Source organism: Grammomys surdaster, unplaced genomic scaffold (assembly GCF_004785775.1).
Source record: "Grammomys surdaster isolate TR1022 unplaced genomic scaffold, NIH_TR_1.0 138861, whole genome shotgun sequence".
NCBI lineage: Eukaryota > Metazoa > Chordata > Mammalia > Rodentia > Muridae > Grammomys > Grammomys surdaster.
Genome location: NW_021622521.1, coordinates 29,113 through 36,350, shown reverse-complemented (window position 1 = coordinate 36,350; position 7,238 = coordinate 29,113). Strand labels below are relative to the sequence as shown.

The 7,238-nt window shown below is 41.7% G+C and overlaps 1 pseudogene; it reads left to right on the top strand.

Annotated features, from left to right (window-relative positions):
- The first annotated feature begins 6,372 nt into the window (after window positions 1-6,372).
- Window positions 6,373-6,965, top strand: LOC114615750 (annotated as a pseudogene).
- The last annotated feature ends 273 nt before the right edge of the window (window positions 6,966-7,238 follow it).

Sequence of the window (7,238 nt, the reverse complement as noted above, 5' to 3'; positions counted from 1 at the left end):
TACGGTACACTGCCTGCCAAGCAGGATCTTGCGGTTGCCAAGCTGCAGGGGACATTGTGCAGGTGGGGAAAGGTAGGGGGTGAGGATAAGGGCGAGGGTCCTGGCTTCTGGCATTTAAGTGTTTTGTCTGACACTATGTGTGTGCTTGGTGTCTATACAGGCCAGAGGAGGGCATCACCTGCCCTGGGACTAGAGTTAGAGAAGGTTGTGGGCCATCATGTGAATACTAGGAACCAAACCCAGTCTTTTGTACAAGCAGCAGCAAGTCCTCTCTTAACACCATCTCCTTGGCCTCCTTCATGAGACATTAAACTAACTCCCTCTCCCTCTCCCCTCCCCCTTTCCTTCTCCCTCTCTGTCTCTCTTTTGGTTTTTCAAGACAGAATTACTCTGTGTAGCCTTGGCTGCGTCGGAACACTCTCTGTAGACCAAGCTGGCCTTGAACTGACAGAGAGCTATCTTCCTGAATCTGCTTCCCAACTGCTAAGATTAATAGTGTGAGCCAAACCCCCATTCCCACCCCTGGCTCGTTCACATTTTTAATTTTTTTGTTTTTTGTTTTTTTTCAAGACAGGTTTTCTCTGTATAGCCCTGGCTGTCCTGGAACTCACTCTGTAGACCAGGCTGGCCTCGAACTCTTGAACTCAGAAATCCGCCTGCCTCTGCCTCCCAAGTGCTGGGATTAAAGGTGTGTGCCACCACCACCTGGCACATTTTTAACTTTTAAGATAAGCTCTTCCTAGGTTTCTTTGGCTAGCCTTGAACTCACTGTGTATGTAACTTAGGCTGACCTCAAACTTTCAAAACTGCCTCAGGCTCTTTAGTATCTGAGATTACAGATGTGTGCCACTGGACCTGGATGGAATGATTATTATTGTTTACCCTGACTGGCCTGGAACTCGTTTTATAGATGAGATGGCTTTAAACTCAGAGATCACATGCCTCTGCCCTGTGACCTCCATATCTGGTTAGGAGTTATTTTTTTAATTAATTTTATTTTTATTTATGTATATTATATGGGCACCTGAAGAAACTGGAAAAGGATAATAAATCCCCTGGAACTGGAGTTACAGATGGTTGAGAATCACCTAATGTGGGTACTAGAAATTAAACTCAGGTCCTCAGCAAGAGCAGTAAGTGCTCTTAACTACTGAGTTACCTCTCCAGCTCCTACGATGATCTTTAACATGTATTCCAGTATACATTATACCATACCGCCTCTTGGGTGGTTCTGCTGGAGGAAAAGCAGATTCAATGAAACATACATACAGGCTTATAGTACATGGAAAGTGACTTTGGATATTATTAGTGTTACAAATGCCTATTTTTAAAATGTATTAACTTTATTTTATATGCATTGGTGCTAGGCTATCATATCTCCTGGAATTGGAGTTACAGTTGTGAACTGCCATATGGGTGCTGGGAATTGAACCTGAACCCTCTGGAGGAGCAGCAGGTGCTCTTAACCATGGAGCCATCTCTCCAACCCAGTTCCTATATATCTTTGTTTATTTGTTTGTTTGTTTTTTGAGATAAGGTTTTTCTATTATGTAATTCTGGCTGTCCTGGAACTCTGCCTCTGTTGGTGCTGGAATAAATGGCATGTGCTATCACACCTGGCCACAAACCTATCTTAAGACATGGATTTAGAGACTGGAGATGTAATAGAACTCAGTGGTAGCACATAGTTAGCATGTACTATAGGCCCTAATTTCAATCCCCAGCACCAATAGACATGGTTTTATATTAATTTGCCCATGATCTAGCTATTCCTTTCCTACTTTTGTACCCAAGAGAATGAAACATATATCTCTAGGGGCTAGAGAGATGGCTTAACAATTAAGAACGCTGGCTGTTCTTGTAGAGGACTAGAGTTTGGTTCCCAGCACCCAAATGGTGGCTCACAACTGCCTGTAATCCCAGTTCCAGGTAATTGATCACCCTTTTCTGACCTTCATGTTCACTGCAAGCACATGGTGCACATATACACACCCAGGCAAAACACTCATACACATACAATAAAAATGTAAAAAAACATATATCCGGGGCTGGCAGGATGAGGGAGTGGACATAGGCATTTGTCATCAAGTCTGATGTCCTGAGTTTGATTCCTGGGACCCACATAGTGGGAGGAGAGAATCAACTCCAGTAGGTTGTCCTCTCTCCTGTCCACACACATCTATATGCCCACAAAAAATAAATAAATAAAATGTGTCCAAGGCTAGATATAAAAGCTCACACCTGTAACAGTACTTAGGCGATGCCAGAGCTATGTGGTGAGACCTTTTCTCAAAAAATATATAATCTGCCTGGGTGTGGCTCAGTGATAGGATGCTCTCTAGCACACATGAGACAGAGTTCACCCAAGTTAACCCATTCCAGAATGGTTAACCATTCTAGTACTGTAATAATTGAGAAAAAAAGCTCAAAAAAAAAGAGAGAGAGAAAACAAAGCTCAACATAGTAATCTCAATACTTAAGCTGAGTCAGAAGGGTTGCTGTATAGCTCCTGCTCTATAGCAGCCTGGGCTACAGTGTTACACCTTATCTCAAAATAACACAAACCAGTGTTCACAGAAAACCTTGTGCACAAATCGTCATATTCGTGTTTGCATTGGTCGGTTGGTTTTTCAAAACTGGGTTTTTCTGTGTAGCCCTAGATGTCCTGGATCTCATATTATAGTTTGTAAACAGATTGAAAACCCAAGCTGGACATGGTTGCTCACACATATCCTAGAATTTGAGCTGGAGAATGAGATCCTGTCTCCAAAAATAGTGAAAACCAAAATGTCTATCATTTGAGAAGTCAGAAAGCAAATATGAGACATCTGTACAGTGCAATATTCACCATTCAAAAGAAAGCCACTGGATGGTGGTGGCACAAGCCTTTAATCCCAGCACTCAGGAAGCATAGACAGGTAGATCTCTGTGTTCGAGGCCAGTGTAGTAGACAGAGTGAGTTTCCGGATAGCCAGGGCTACACAGAGAATCCCTGTCTTGAAAAACAAACAAACCGAAACAAAAAGCATGTCAGATGAATGAAAGGACTTTCAAAAGACCATGTATTTATTAGGCTAGAGATATACCTAGCAGCTATAGGAAGGTCTACCTTGCATGCACAAGATCCTGAGTTGGAGTCCCAAAACCATGTAAAATGTGTGCTGGTCCATATAGCCCTAACTCTTGGGAGGTAGACACAGGGGGGTCAGGAGTTCAAGGCTATCCTGGATTACAAAGGGAGTTCAGGGCCCCATCTCAATGCCTCAGCAGTTAAGAATGCATACTACTCTGTGTTCAGGTGGCTCACAACTGCCTTAACTTCAGCTGTAGGGGATCTGAAAGTTTCCTTTAGTCTCCTCGGGTGGGTACACACACACCCCAAAATACCCTTTTAAAAGAAAAGACACTGTCTCAAAACAATAAAGACTACATAGTGTATGATTCAATTCATATGAAATACCTAAGGAAAGAAACCAGATATGGTACATGTGTAATCCCAGCACTCAGGAATCTGAATCAAGAGAATCTTAGATTCAAGGCCAATATGGGTTACATACAAGAGACAAATCTATAATTTAAAAAAACCAAAAGTACCCTGGTGCAATGGTACAAGTCTATAATCCTAGGACTAGAGAGGTAAAGGCACAAGGATCATGAGTTCAAGGTCAGTTTGGCTACATAGTGAGTTTGAGAACAGGCTCAGTTACATGAGACCCTATCTCAAAAACCACCAGAAAAAAATGCACCAGAATGACATTCTGGTGACTTATCACAACAGAATAAACGTACTAAATGATCTTTAAGATGTATACTTGAAACAAGAACATTTTTTTTTTCCGAGACAGGGTTTCTCTGTGTAGTCCTGGCTGTCCTGGAACTCACTCGGTAGATCAGGCTGGCCTCGAACTCAGAAATCCGCCTGCCTCTGCCTCCCAAGTGCTGGGATTAAAGGCGTGCACCACCACTGCCCGGCAAGAACATTTTTTAATTACATATGTGAGTGCTCCCTGCCTGTCTGTGCACCACATACATTTCTGGTGCCCACAAAGGCCAGAAGACAGTGTTTGGTTTCTGGAACTGGAGTTACAGATGATTGTGAGCTGCCATGTATCCAAGTGCTGGTAATTGAATTCAAGTTCTCTGGAAGAGCAGCCAGTGCTCTTAACCATACATACAGCAATTCCATGTACAGCAATTCTTGCCATAGTGAAAAATGCCTCTATAGGTCACATATTTGAACACTTGGTCCCCAGTTGATGGTGCTATTTGTAGGAGTTTTGGAACCTTTAGGATGTGGAGCATTGCTGGAAGTGCTGGTGCTACACCTTGAAGACTTTTTTCTGTGTGTGCTTTGCCTACATAGTATATGTGGATTCAACTAGTACCCACATGGTAGCTCAGAATTGTCTTTAACTCCAACCCAAGGGGATCAAATACTCTATGCTGGCCTTCACAGACATACATGTTACACACATGTACATGTGGGCAAAACACATATACACATAGAGTGAAAGGGAGAATGCTGAGTGTGGAATGGTTTAAGAGGTAATAGAAGACAGAGAGATGGAGGAGAGGAAGGGGTGGGGAGAGGGTCAACCAAACCCAAGTATATATGAAAAACTTGTAAGGAAATGCTAGTTTGCATGTTAAAAGAAACAATAACATGTACGTGCAAAATAATCTGAAATACTTTAAAAATAAATGATTGAAGTACCTTATATGTATATATTAGATATCATAATAAAACCAGTTATTTTGTGGAATTACTTTATACTTATGGGGTGGAACTGGAGAAATGGTTCAGCAGTTACAAATGCTTGCTGCTTTTCCAGAAGTCCTCTGACACTTATAATGCAGATTTTTTTTTTTTTTCGAGACAGGGTTTCTCTGTATAGCCCGGATTGTCCTGGAACTCACTCTGTAGACCAGGCTGGCCTCGAATTCAGAAATCCACCTGCCTCTGCCTCCCAAGTGCTGGGATTAAAGGAGTGCGCCACCACTGCCCGGCTATAATGCAGAAATTTAAAGGGTCACTGGCCCTATCTCTGCAGAGCCAGTAGTCAACTATTCTGCAAAGTGTGTCCTTCTCTGGACAGAATTGTCTGTAGATGAAATGGGCAATTTCTGACTGCCTTGCCAGGAGAGCAACCTTGCCTGGAGGTGAAGATGCTCAAATGTTTGAACCAAGGGGGTGGTGTCAGGATCAAACATGTCTCTAGTCAAATGATTTTTTAGTAATGAAATATCCTTAACTATTGTATTCTTCTGATGGCCTTGAGGACTATCTATTTATATAAAGTAATTTGAACTGTTAAACCTGACTACTCTCTGATATTTATAATTGAAATATCTTAAAAACATCCTTTTTTTTAAAAAAAACTAACTCAGAACCATGAGTTTACTATCTGGCCCTTAACTTGTGTTAATCATCCTAAACGTTTGTAATGGAAGTTAATAAAAGGACTGAGTCCAAGCCTTGTATGGTTAGATGAGTTGCACAGGCACAACGCCTAGCAAAGAGTAACATTGTAAATCTTGTGTTAAATATAAGTCACGCATAAGAAAACCTTAAATCTGCACCAATCTATAAATTGCATAACAATGTAAAATTATAGCCTCAATTTGCATTATAAAGATTTCTACCAATGTAAGATATGGCTATATAATGTTTTGTTTAAGAGTAAATTTAATAACCTAGCCCTATTTGTCTGCTCCTCTGATTTCTAGATTACTATATCCCTTTTTCTCTTCCACCCTATTTTCCCCTAAGGATAGAGAAAAGGAAAGGTAAGGAAAGATAGAAATCCCTGAGTTTAAGCTCTCTAGTTCCCTCCCTGTCCAAAGCTACATTTGTAAAGTATCCCTTAAAATGATAGCATATCTAGAATTCATAAAATAACCAGAACCATCCACCCCAAACCCAGGGAATCGGGCTAAAGACTCTCCATAACTTCTTCCAGCTGAACAGGGGGCAATGAAATATTTTTAAAGGGGAGAGGAAGGGTAGGAAAATTGGGAGATTTAGTTAGGTTTTAAGAAAGCCAAGCCAGGCTGGGCGGTGGTGGCGCACGCCTTTAATCCCAGCACTTGGGAGACAGAGGCAGGCGGATTTCTGCGTTCGAGGCCAGCCTGGTCTACAGAGTGAGTTCCAGGACAGCCAGGACTACACAGAGAAACCCTGTCTCGAAAAGCCAAAAAAAGAAAAAAAAAAAAGAAAAAAAAAAGAAAGCCAAGTCAGGTCACGTGTGAGCCAAAGATGGAGCCCAGGCAACCCTAGAAAAGGTTGTGGTAGACTTGGGCACAGGACCTGGGCAAGCACGGGTGCCTGGGGAGGCGGCCATAAGCTGCCTTCATTCTACCGAGTGGTCCAAGATGGAAAGTCATAAACCAAGTACTAGCAAAGATGATTTAATATTTAATATCATATCTAGAAAAATTAAACAACTTCCAGAACCAGACAGGAATCTGCTTGAATATGGATCAGCATATATTGGACTTAATGCTGCTTTGGGGGCCTAATAGCAGTCTATTTTGGCGAATCTTGAACGTGACACAAGCTCGAATAGCTTCTAGCTTACCAATGGCTGTGATCCCATTTTTGACAGCAAACCTGTCCTACCATAGTTTTGTAAGTTTACCTTTGACTACAGGTGACTTGAACTGTGAAATCTGTACCACAATGCGGGGTGCACTAGTTGGTTTTGTGCTAGGTGGTCTGTACCCTGTCCTTCTGGCTATACTGGTGAATCTGGGCCTTGCTGCCAGGTATGAATCAAGCCCTCTACCACAGAGGGGAAACATCTTCAACTATTGGATTATAGTTTCTAAGCCTGTCTTAAGAAAAATGTTATTTCCTACTTTACTTCAGATTGTGTTTGCAGCATATCTTGGGTCTAGACAATATAATCTCCTCATAAAGGCCCTTCAGCCTTCAGTTACCTGAACCTGACTTAGAAATTCATTGATTTAAAGCAAATATACACAACAAAAATAAAATGGTGAAAATAAAAATAAAAAAAAAGGAAGAAAGCCAAGCCAGCAATTGTTATCCAGTCACTCATACCTAGAAAGCTCAGGGCTTGACTGAAGTTCTGACTGGATCCATGAACGGTTGAATGAGGCAAGACGACCTAGAATCCACGACATGGGGAGTCCAACTGGGTCAGTTCAACATGTCTAAGGAGGAATCTCAACAAAGCCATACACTCAGCAATATACAAATCTCAAGACAGATTTAA